Source organism: Megalobrama amblycephala, linkage group LG11, assembly GCF_018812025.1.
Source record: "Megalobrama amblycephala isolate DHTTF-2021 linkage group LG11, ASM1881202v1, whole genome shotgun sequence".
Classification (NCBI taxonomy): domain Eukaryota; kingdom Metazoa; phylum Chordata; class Actinopteri; order Cypriniformes; family Xenocyprididae; genus Megalobrama; species Megalobrama amblycephala.
In genome coordinates, this window is record NC_063054.1 from 10,282,082 (window position 1) to 10,295,322 (window position 13,241).

Consider the following 13,241-nt stretch of genomic DNA (forward strand, 5'->3'; position numbering starts at 1 on the left):
ATGCATTGGCACTGCGCAGACCGATCGGCATATGAGATCAAAGTACCGCAAGAGCGATTGGATAGCATACGACTCCTTATGCTTTTGAATCGCTCTCGCAGTACTTTGATGTCATACGCCAATCGGTCTATGCAGCGCCGATGCATCTCAAACAAGCCTAATGTCTTTATGAGTGAGTCGTTGAATCATTTCCTCAACCAAATCATTCAAAACACTGATTCGTTCAGGAACATAAATAACTATCTTTATTAGTGAGTCGCTGAATCATTCACTCAACCAATTAATTCAAAACACTGATCCATTCAGGAACATAAATGACCGTCTTTATTAGTGAATCGTTAAATCATTCACTCAGCCAGTTAATTCAAAACACTGATTAATTCAGGAACATAAATGACTGTCTTAATGAGTGAGTCATTGAATCATTCACTCAACCAATTAATTCAAAACACTGATTCATTCAGGAACTTAAATGACTGTCTTTATGAGTGAGTCGTTGAAACATTCACTCAACCAATTAATTCAAAACACTGATCTATTCAGGAACATAAATGATTAGGCTTGTTCAAGATGCATTGGCACTGCGCAGACCGATCGGCATATGAGATCAAAGTACCGCAAGAACGATTGGATAGCATACGACTCCTTATGCTTTTGAATCGCTCTCGCAGTACTTTGATGTCATATGCCAATCGGTCTATGCAGCGCCGATGCATCTCAAACAAGCCTAATGTCTTTATGAGTGAGTTGTTGAATCATTTCCTCAACCAAATCATTCAAAACACTGATTCGTTCAGGAACATAAATAACTATCTTTATTAGTGAGTCGCTCAATCATTCACTCAACCAATTAATTCAAAACACTGATCCATTCAGGAACATAAATGACTGTCTTAATGAATGAGTCATTGAATCATTCACTCAACCAATTAATTCAAAACACTGATTCATTCAGGAACATAAATGTTTGTCTTTATGAGTGAGTCATTGAATCATTCACTCAACCAATTTGTTCAAAACACTGATTCAAGATTCAAAGCTTGTTCAAACCAACATAAATGTTTGCCAGGAAAATTCAACTGTTTTTCGCATTTCGCATTTGTCTGTGCAGATTTGTATAGTGTATGTTGTACAATACATATTGTTTCAAAGCAGCTTTACAGAAAATGCATATTTGAAATATTACAATAAAGGAGCCAGTGGTGACTTTTTAGATTAAATTCAATCTGTTATTAGTTACGTTATTTATTTGATTTGATCAAAATTGTTGTGTATATTATTGCATATATGCTGAGCAGGGACAAAGTGAGTGCTCTCTCATGTGTCCACACTGTCAAGTAGCATTTTGTGGAGCACTTTTCTTTTTCATTGCAGATCTATTGAATTTATATTTAATATTCAGTAAACTAAATTAATTTACATTGTAGACATTGTTAATGTTGAATTAACAGAAACCAGTTTGTTCTGAAGCACCAAGTGTGAGTAAGAGTATGGGTAAACAGTGTCGGGCCTGATACCAGTTCTGGCATTCCGAAGTAACTAGGCCAACCAAAAGCAATGTAATCAGTGCCCTCTGTGTGTATGATTGCATGTCCTGTATGTGTGTGATCCATTTGTCTTCTTCGCTATCATCCAGGAACGGGCCCCTTTGCATGTTTTGTTACCCTGCAACTTAAGATACATGTTTATTCATTTATCAGGCAGAAAAGCCTGAGTAATTCTCAAGAGATGCTCAAGAGAGAGATGGACAGGGTGATGGAAAGAGATAAAAAAGCAAATAAGGCAAAAGCATAAATAATAGTTTTGTGCTGTTAGGGGGTTCCCTACTAATCACAACAGCTGTTTTTGATTACTCTGACCTGTTGGGAGGAGGGATGCGTTACGAACCCCTTGCTGCTCTGGGGTTTAATGCAGCAGAGCACGGAGACCGAAGCCCCAACACTGTACGTCAAATGTGACGAAGGTAGGGTTGTTTGTGTGCTTGTGTGTGATGGGAAGTCAGGGGTAGTGACTGGGCTGCTGGAGAGCTGCAGTCTGCTTCTTATTAGTGTGAAGAGCATTTGAGTTCTGGTCTAAAGTATCCCAATATCCTCTCCTATAATCCACTCTCTCCTGCCGAAGGGATCCAGCTGTGGGTCAGAGCTAGGGGAAGGATACTCTGAGACTTTCGAAATCAAAAGCTGCATTTATTGCAAAGAGCTATAATGGCAATTCAGTGCATCATAAATGGGTGAAAATTCACTGAAAATTCGGCCCATAACCCGTTCCACAGTATTTATCCCAAGGACATGAATCATATTACCTTTTTAAGTGGTCAAATTACAATTTTTTGTCTGGCACACGATAAAATGGCTGGGGGGGAAAACCCATAGACTTACATTGGTGGGGCTCAATACCCACCCAGATCTAGTAAGCAACCACCCATATATTGATATATTTATACATATAAATTAGGGGTGTAATGGTACACAAACATGATGATTTGGTATGTGCCTCAGTATTGAAGTATTTTTTTTTTAGGTTGGGTACAGCAGGGGGAGAAAATATATATATATATATATATATATATATATATATATATATATATATATATATATATTAAACAGTGGCTTTTTATTAAACAATGGTTTACTGAACAAATTGTGTCTCTCTCAATTATAACTAACATTTTCTTAAGGATATTTTTTTTATCTCATTTAATGCTGTAAACTATAGTAACATTACTATAGTATTAAAGGTTACAATTAACAGAGTCCAAACTATTAAATTTAGTTGCTATTTATTTTTAGATATAATAATCAACACTCAAATAAACAAAACATATAAATTGCACATAAGGCAAGTTTTTCATTAACTTCTAAATCTAAATAATAAGTATTATTATTTATATTCAATTTGTTTCTACTCCAATTCATTTTTGAAATATAATCATTTACACAGTCACTGTCATAACTTGTTTTCATGACAAATTTATTTAAACATATATTAAATAATTAAGACATTACTAACAGATAAAGTAAATGTATATAAGCTATATAGTGCATATATTTAGTGAAATGCTCCCTCTAGAGTTCATTTCTCTAGTGAACTAACATGCTGTGGACACTAAATGACTTGCCTGAGGTAAATGTAATGCTACGTGAGATATTATTCTCAAGCTGTTTTATTGATATCATTCCACGGTTGAAACACTGGTTGAGAGATTACACGTAAACATATCTATGCATAGATCGTCTGTGCCATTTAGCAAACAGCGTTGCATTACCATGTGCGCCCCCTTCTGGATTGGAGTGTGGATCGCCTGTGACTGACTGTATTCATCTTCTGACTGTATGCACCGAACTGTGACGTTCGTACCATGACAGTTTGGGACCAATACATGTACCATTACACCACTAATATACAAACATATTGCCGCACACACCCAAATGCCTGTGGAAGGTCCATTGACTGAAACATTGCTAATTAATAAATGATGTTTCATTAACAAAGTCCGGGAGGAGCACGTTCAAATGATCTATCCAGTCAACATGTCATCAAGCAATTATCTAGTCCATCGTATCAGCATGAGGGGAGACCTATATATATATATATATATATATATATATATATATATATATACACACAGTCGCCTCACCTACGTTCCTCGACAGTTTTCAGCATCCCTCCACCACCCTGACTCACAGCCAGGAATATGGGGTGAGTACTCTGTGTTTGTGCCAAATACCAAACTTGGAGCCCTCTTCTCGGACAGCACGAAATACACAAACCATTTACTATCTGACTTATTTGTAAGTGTGAACTCGTGAAACAATTTTTGTGATGCAAGTTGTGTTCAGGATTTATATATTTTCTAGACCTAAAAACTTCTTAAAGACTGATGAATTGATACATGACTGCTGTTATCAAATTCATCCAGGAATCATTAATGTGATCCCCAGTTTGGAGGAGTTTGTCTAAATAAAGTATCACATGTACATAAATGACACTAAAGCAGATATCAGCAGCAGCTGAGGATGTTTGCGAGTGGATTAAGCAACCAAGCTAAACATTCCAGTCAATCTATCAGATACTCACTCACTGTGATTTAGAAAAAGATATGAAAGAGATCCGTCCAATCACTCAACTCTTACACACAAACACATTTCATGATCTCTCTCTTGCTCACAAACACAATTCCTCACTGCTTCCCAGGGGAAGGACTTAGATTTATGTATGTTTATTTACTTCAGCGCAGGCAGTCTCCTGTGGTCTTGTAGGGTTCAGCATTCCCAGAGGAAAACCAGGAATTTCTTTCACCACAAATTCAAACACCCGACCGCACAATTCCAAGGAGCTCTTTATTGCTTCTTCTCATCAAAGAAAGTCTGTATCTTGGATCTTAATTTCACTTCTTTGTTGTGCTGTAGTTTCTTGTATATTCTAATTTACTTCTATCTTTTACTCAGAACTGCATTTTTTTTTCCTGGGGGTTTTGAAGGGTTATTTTTGTTAGTGTCCTGTTCTGAAAGGGAGAAATTGCTTAACTTGCTCTGGAGGGCCTTGTGAAAAGAAGTACACTTAAGCATACTTTTAAAAAGAGGACTATCTCTAATACTACCACAAAAATAAAATACTTTGAAATAATATAGTGCTTATTGCCTGTTATTCACAATTAAATGAGAATTTTTCATGGTTTTCATTTTTAATGTTTTATAATATTTTTTGACCCACTTTCATTATTACTTGTACTGTTTTTGTTTAAATATGGTTAAAGTTTATGTACTGACAAGCATTTATGGTAAGCCAAAATATATGTATACTGAAATGTGTATGTCATGCATTTAAATATATTTGTAAGTAGTAAGTACACATTTGTAATGACAAAGTTGCAATTTACTATATTTAAAATGTATTAACTTTAAATGTGATATCGAAAAACACACTTGTGACCAAAAAGGGGGTCCTATTATGCTTTTTTTTTTACATTTTCAGATTTCCTTAGTGTGTAATGTTGCTCACTAATCAACATGCACTGTGTCTGAACTCCCTGAAACACCTCAATTGTAGTCTTGAGTTTTTATAATCATCCTCATTTTAATAATTCCCGCCCAAGGTATATGCAAAATAAAGGGACGAGGCCTGGTTGCTAGTGTGTTGAAACTCATAATTATGGGAAGGGGTGTGGCATATCCGAAACATGCTTGAAACTGATGACCAATCACAACACACTGATCTAGCCGACCAATCAGAGCGCATTTCGCTTTTTGGAAAGGAGGGGCTTCATAGAGACAGGAACTAAACAGAGTGTTACTGACTGACCGGGAAGAGAGGTGCTGCAACCATGTAAAATGTGTGAAAAATAATGTATTTTTTGAACATTCAAGCATGAAAACCTACTCTAGAAGAGCCCAAAAACTACATCAAAACCTATATTATTGCCTTGCACGTGCTTCCGCTTTCCGCATTCTTCAAAAAGCTTACGCCTTCCCTATTCTACTTATGGAAAAAAACAAAACTGGCACCACGTTCATTTCGTAAGTTGAATAGGGAAGGCATAGGACATACAGCATAAGCGTTTTGAAGAATGCGGAAAGAGGAAGTACATGCAAGGCGATAATATGTGTTTATAAAGCATTTATAAAGCAATATACAGTTGTATTTTTTCGAAAATGACCGATCGTTTCACTAGATAAGACCCTTATTCCTCGTCTGGTGTCATTTAAAGCCCTTTGAAGCTGCACTGAAACTGTAATTTTGACCTTCAACCGTCTGGAGGCCATTGAAGTCCACTATAAGGAGAATAATCCTGGAATGTTTTCGTCAAAAACCTTCATTTCTTTTCGACTGACGAAAGAAAGACATGAACATCTTGGATGACATGGGGTGAGTAAATTATCAAGAAAATTTGATTTAAAAGTGGACTAATCCTTTAAGGCCATAATAGGCCCATTTTAAAATATAATGACCCGGTTTCACTGACAGGGCTTAACTGAGCCAGGATTAGACCTTAGTTCAATTATGGTATTTAAGTAGCTTTTATAAACGTACCCTAGGAAAAAAAAAAAAAAAAAACATTACTGGTGTGCATCTTGAGACAAAACAATAGCTCTGACATATTTTCAGATAAGTCAGTGCAAGTTGCTTTCAGTTAAAACAGCTCAGACATGCATTTTAGTCTGGGACTAGCTTAAGCCTTGTCTGTGAAACCGGGGGATAGATTTAAAATGTATTTTAAAGTAAACCTAATTTATTATTATTATAAAAAGTGAATATAAGTATGTTAAGAAACACTTTAAGTACACTTAAGAGGCATTTTATTTCATTAATATTATATTATCTGCAAAGAGGGCCTACATTTTTCAAAATACATTCATTGAAGTACACTCAATGCAATTAAGTGCACGTCTTTCTCACAAGGGAGTTCAAGGCCATGACTCAAGAACCGTCTGATGAAAGGAAGGCTAGCATATTGTTAGCATCACACATGTCCCAAATTAAACACAACTGTCGGATGGTGAGTCATACGCCGGCGCTGGAAACCAAACGTGTGTAAGTCTACAACAACCAAAATATTTGGTGCTTGTATCAGGTTGGCGGAAACCATTGAGTGGTCATGGTTTGGTTGTCTTTCGCATAATAAACTTCCCCCATTTCACTACTGCTGTCAGTTTTTGGAACAAATATTAGACAAAGGCATTATTTGTACTTAAAGTTTATGCTTAGATAAAATAATAAAAATGTCTAATGTGAAAAATATATTTACGCTTCATTTTCCGCCAAATCTCCTCCAAGGTGTGCCATAATAGGAACAATGATTCTGAATGATTCGTGAAAACAGCACGACTTTACGAGCTCTGTGTTTGTTCTGAGCCCAACGGTGAAAAATCTATTGAGGTTGAAGGAGTTCATGCGTGTCACATTTGTGGTGCAGTAATGTGCTTTCTGTGGTCGAATCGGGCAATCAGCCATTTACAACACAGAGATCCTCTGCTCTTAGACATATCACCCTTTTCTTTCTTTGAAATATGCTTTAGATAGTTCAGACACAGAATTTGTGTTGGCCTCTGCACAGAAGTGTCCATGTTGTGAGTGAAATAATCCTCTTTTCACCTTTTTTTCAGTGTTACGACATTGAATATGTCAGTATTAGTGTATGTTTCATACAGAGAGTAGAAAGCACATAAGGATTTGGCATTGAACTTAATTTATGCAACAATTAGTTCTGGTCCTGAATTGGTCGAGTGCTGATATAACAGTCCAACAGCTCTGTGACTTCTCGTCGTTTGTATCACTCTGCTTGTCTGTTTGTTTCAGGCACTGTTTCCAGCTGGTATTAAAGGATTAGTTCACTTCAGAATTCAAATTTCCTGATAACTTACTCACCCCCATGTCATCCAAGATGTTTGTCTTTCTTTCTTCAGTCGAAAAGAAATTAATTCAATGGGGTTCAACAGGTTGAAGGTCCAAATGTCAGTTTCAGTGCAGCTTCAAAGGACTCTACACGATCCCAGACGAGGAATAAGAGTCTTATCTAGCGAAATGATCGGTCATTTTCTAAAACAAAATAAAAATAAACTTTATAGCCACAAATGCTCGTCTTGCTCTGCGATGCACGACGCATGACGTAATCATGTTGAAAAGGTCATGCGTGATGTAGGCAGAAGTACCGCGGTATAGGTGAAAAGCTCCATCTCATTTTCTCCTCCAGCTTCAAAACTGTCTGACATTGTTGTTTTACCTTTGTCTGTAAATGATGTTTGACTTTACACCTTTCCAACGTGATTACGCTATGTGTGGCGCATCTCAGAGCATTTGTGGTTAAAAAGTACTTTTTTTTTAGAAAATGGCCGATCGTTTCGCTAGACAAGACCCTTATTCCTCATCTGGGATCATGTAGAGCTCTTTGAAGCTGCACTGAAACTGACATTTGGACCTTCAACCTGTTGAACCCCAGTGAAGTCCACTATATGGAGAAAAATCCTGGAATGTTTTCCTCAAAAACCTTCATTTCTTTTTTGACTGAAGAAAGAATTACTATAACATGGGGGTGAGTAAATTATCAGGAAATTTTAATTCTGAAGTGAAATCCTTTAAAATGCATTTCGGTCGATCGGATCACAAGTGGACGGCACTAAATACAGGTGTAAAACGTTTTGAGCTTGTCCACTTTTGACCACTTCCAGAGGAATTCGAAAACACATTATCCCTTAAATGCATGACTGTTTCGCCAATCATTCTTACATATTTAGGTCTTTATCGACCCGGAACACGGAAGGATCTCTACCTGTCACGATAATATAAAACTCTTCTGATAATAGAGTAACAATTACTGAAGAATAAAATAAAGCATATTTTGTCACCTTTTGGAGCTTGAAAGGGCTCCGTTTGAGCAGATGTTTTATGCCATCATCACTGTCCTCGTCAGAGCTCATTTCCTAATAAATTCAGCAAATAATGGGCTAGTTTTATGTTTGAGGTCACAAATATGAGCCCATTCGCGATCTCAAACGTATTCTCAAAACTATATAATTTTCAACATCTTCAAAATCAATATTTCGATCGCTAACAGCTTCACGAGATCCATCCAGTGACAGTTACAGTCATATTTGATTGCGTTTAGTACTTGCTCTGCAGTAAATTGCTGAGTCATTTCATGTTTTTCTTATTATTTCGTTTTATGTCTGAATGAGTCGTCACTTCAGCATTGTGTATCAGACATTGTCACCTTGTGGAATAAAGGTGAATTGCACTTATTCCGTCATCTAAGATTCAGTTATTGTTGTGCAGAAAAAATGAAGACTTCAGATGCAAAAGCCTCTAAGTGCCATCTGAAATTTTCTTCTAAAATGAGCAATTTTATCAAGCTTGTATGTTTATGTTCAGTTGTTTCACTTTAATGGCAATGAAAATGACATATTAATTGCCATTAAAGTGAAATTACTGAACCTAAACATAAGAGCTTGATAAAAATGCTCATTTTAGAAGAAAATTTCAGATGGCACTTAGAGGCTTTTGCATCTGAAGTCTTCAAATATACTTACACTCATACACACCTCGGGTCGTTTGCAACCCTATACAATTTTTACAAAAAATGAATACAAAAATAGGCATTCTTTTATGATTTTTTTCTTGTTATATTTTTTATAATGAATTGATTGAGGAATACCAAGAAGGTTGATATCAAACTTTAAAAAATGAACGAGGAGGAGGGTAGTGAATGACGTCCCGGGTCACTAAAGACCCAAGGTATGCATTTAAGGGTTAGACCAGATTGCTTTCACAGTGTAAACACTCATGTGGTCAAATGTGTTCGAACAGCCAATTAAGACCACCTACTCTCCACCTACTGACCTAATGTATTATCAGATCCATCTGACCAATCAGAGCAGAGTTGGCTCTTGGAAAGGAGGTGTTTACAGAGACTGAATCCTTTATCGAACCATTTCAGACACTGTGAGAAAAGAGGTGCGGCTGCAATGTATAAAGTGTTTTTTGACCTCAGATGCATTTAAACCTATTGTAGGAGACTTCCAAAACAAAATTAGGAGAGCATAATTGGAGCACTTTAAAGTATAAATGTGTAATGTTAATGTAATGTTTTTTGAGCTGCATCACTGAAAAGTCCCACTGGTCATGATATATAATATGTTAATCCATGTGTGTAAATCATACAGCTTTTTTAAAGTATGTTACTCAATGTGCAGGAATAATGCCAGAAACCCAATAGTGGCAGTAATTGAAAGTGCGTAGTAAAGTGAAGCAGGTTAGCGGACTTAAAAGCCCCGGAGGCAACTAGAACATTAGCACCACTCAACACTAATTACCCACTCGAACAGGGGCTCATAATTAGCCTTGTCAAAAAGTGTGATTAAGCACTATATCCACATGCATACAAATGGCTATATCCATGACCTCTGCTGCTCTGCCCGGGATTTGCCCCGCAGTGTTAAAAATATTTAGGAGGGTGTAGCACCCAGTTCAGCGAGCAAACAGAGCAACTGACGAACTGTAATCATAGATATATGCCAGATGGTTGTGAAAAACATGCTCTGTAGTTGAAACTAAGCATGTTTTACATGAACAGAGACCCTATGATGGGGGAACTAACCAATGAGCATCTCTCATCACTTCAGCCCACTAACAGCATAAATCCTGCTGTACAAGCCCTGTGGATGCGGAAGTGTTGATTAATGAGTCTTTGCGCTCAGTTACTGTTCCTTTGCTTTTAAGTGAGCGTTAGAAGCAGCATTCTGGGATCTAATTACTGTAAACACAACATACGCACAACATAGCATTAGACATCTTGTGGATTACACACAGATATTTCAACAGAACCCTCTGCCACCCTGACATTTCCAGGAACTGTGAGGACTAGATGAGTAATTTCAGACTGATGAAAAGATAATATAATAATTATATATATATTTATAATAATTGTTCTGTTGAACACAAAGGAAGATATTTTAAAGAATGTGGGAAACCGAACAGTTCTGGGGCACCATTGACTTCCATAGTATTTTTTTTTACTACTATGGAAGTCAATGGTGCCCCAAAGTGGCCTGGTTACAAACTCTCTTCAAAATATCTTCCTTTGTGTTCAACAGAACAAAGTAATTTTTACTGGTTTGGAACATAAATTATGTCAATTATGACAGAATTTTAATTTTTGGGTGAACTATCCCTTTAAGGTTACACCGTGTCCTAAACAGAGTGTGCTTTATTTAATGTTAAAAGCATCTAATGTAAGTTTATCATTTTTGTGTCTTTTATAGCCGTACTGAAAGCAACAATGGACAATTTACCTCAGATCTTAAAAATAAATAAAAAGAAACAAGAACGTTCAAACTGTCAACTCATTGTGAACAAACAAGTGTATTCTATGACAACGATAGTTTCAGTAACTCAGTATGTATTTTAAATAATGTTAAAATAGTGTAATATTCATAAATTTTATCATGTACTTATCCATTTTTTTGGCGGTGGCGGGAGCTTGCAGAGAAAGCCCCGCCCACGCGCTCTTCTGATTGGCTGTGATTGGGACTTTGTCTCATAGTCGCGTCGTTTCGCGTCAGATTAGGACACGGTTTTAGGGTTTGGTTTAGTTACTTGTACTTACTAATATGCATAATTACATGCAGTAGGCCTAACGTGTAACTACATCACCTTAAAATAAAGTGTTACCAAAGTTTGTTTCAACAAATGAGTAAATTGACAATGGGTCATTCAAAATGACAAACCTCGTTATTAAATCAGTAAGATGTCCTGTATCCATACAGCAGTGCCTCGAACCATATTCATCCGCGCAGAGGAGCAGAGCCGAAGCACAAACAACAATGTTCTTCCACAAGATGCATGCAGTTTTATTTTTTAGAATAAACAAAAAATAAAAACTATATATATATATATAATTTCATACAACCTAGCTTTAACCAATTTAAAGGGTTAGTTCACCCAAAAATGAAAATAATGTCATTTATTACTCACCCTCATGGCATTCCACACCGGTAAGACCTTTGTTAATCTTCAGAACACAAATTGAGATATTTTTGTTGAAATCCGATGGCTCAGTGAGGCCTTCATAGGGAGCAATGACATTTCCTCTCTCAAGATCCATTAATGTACTAAAAACATATTTAAATCGGTTTATGTGAGTACAGTGGTTCAATATTAATAATATAAAGCGACGAGAATATTTTTGGTGCGCCAAAAACAAAATAAAATAACGACTTATATAGTGATGGCCGATTTCAAAACACTGCTTCAGGAAGCTTCGGAGGATTATGAATCTTTTGTTTCGAATCAGCACTTCGGAGCGCCAAAGTCACGTGATTTCAGCAGTTTGGCGGTTTGACACGCGATCCGAATCATGATTTGATATGCTGATTCATTTATGCTCCGAAGCTTCTTGAAGCAGTGTTTTGAAATCGGTTATCGGTTAAAGTTATTTTTTTGTTTTGTTTTTTTGTTTTTGGCGCACCAAAAATATTCTCGTCGCTTTATAATATTAATATTGAACCACTGTACTCACATGAACTGATTTAAATAAATTACATTATTTTCATTTTTGGGTGAACTAACCCTTTAAACCAGTTTCAGAGGTTAAAACGGCAAAGCATCACCTGTTTTGCCAAGGAAACATTGACTTAAGTACATAAATAAAAAAGTAGGCCTACTTCTTTGAGTTGCATAACAGTAAAGTGAAGGACAGCTTACCTCTTCTTTAAAAGATAAAGAAAACCTGCCATGAGTTAGAAGAGAGTCTTTGTTTTGACTTGATGTCTTTGTGTTTCTGTGTCGAGTATGTTTAAGTTATAAGAGTAAATATATAAAGGGAGTGAGAATATCTTCCTAGGTAGTTAAGATAACATTGTGATGTTATAAACAGGCAAGTTTAGACTGTGTATGTGTGTGGTCAAAATCAAAGTGAGAAAGAAAGATAAATATGGTTTGTTCCACAATGTGAAAATCCATGAAAATCAACCATGTCTTAAAGAACTGATATATTGCATGACATTAAATGTTGCATATTGTATATGACTATAGGATATATCATTAAAGGGATAGTTCACCCAAAAGTGAAAATTTGTCATCATTTGTCATATTTAAAATATCTTCTTTTGTGTTCGACAGAAGAAAGAAACTCATACAGGTTTGGAACAACATGAGGGTGAGTAAATGATGGCAAAATTTTGAACTATCCCTTAAATGAGCGAAAATCAATAGGACTACAGTAATGGTTATGGACTGTTAAACTGTCGATGAAGTGTGTAAAATGGCCCCATGCTGATTATTTTGGTCTCCCCACATTAGAGCCTGAACATATGATACATCGGCCACTATCTGTGGATGAACACCTCACCATACATGGCCCTGAATCTATCACTGGGGTTATAGCCAAATTCAGGTTAAAGGTTGAGTCAGATGAGTGGGCTTAGTCTGCCCTCTGGTGGATGCGTAGAGACCAGTTTGAAACATAAAATGAAGCCCCACACAACATTTGCATGACCATACCATCAGTAACATCCAACATAAGCTGCCAAATAATCATGACTGCACAAAAACATTAGTATGTAAAATTAAGAATGTGAGGCATATTGTTAGAGCACAATATTACACTTTTTCTCTTGTGTTTAGATAATTGTTGTGAAAGCAGTGACTTAAATGTGCCGTAGAATGTCTTTTCAAAAGATGTAATATAAGTCTAAGGTGTCCCCTGAATGTGTCTGAAGTTTCAGCTCAAAATACCCCATAGATTTTTT

General features: G+C 36.4%; 1 long non-coding RNA gene across 1 annotated transcript in view; it reads left to right on the top strand.

Moving 5' to 3' along the window:
- LOC125279111 overlaps window positions 1-13,241 on the top strand; it is a 59,673-nt gene that overhangs the window by 44,057 nt on the left and 2,375 nt on the right. The window lies entirely within an intron of this gene.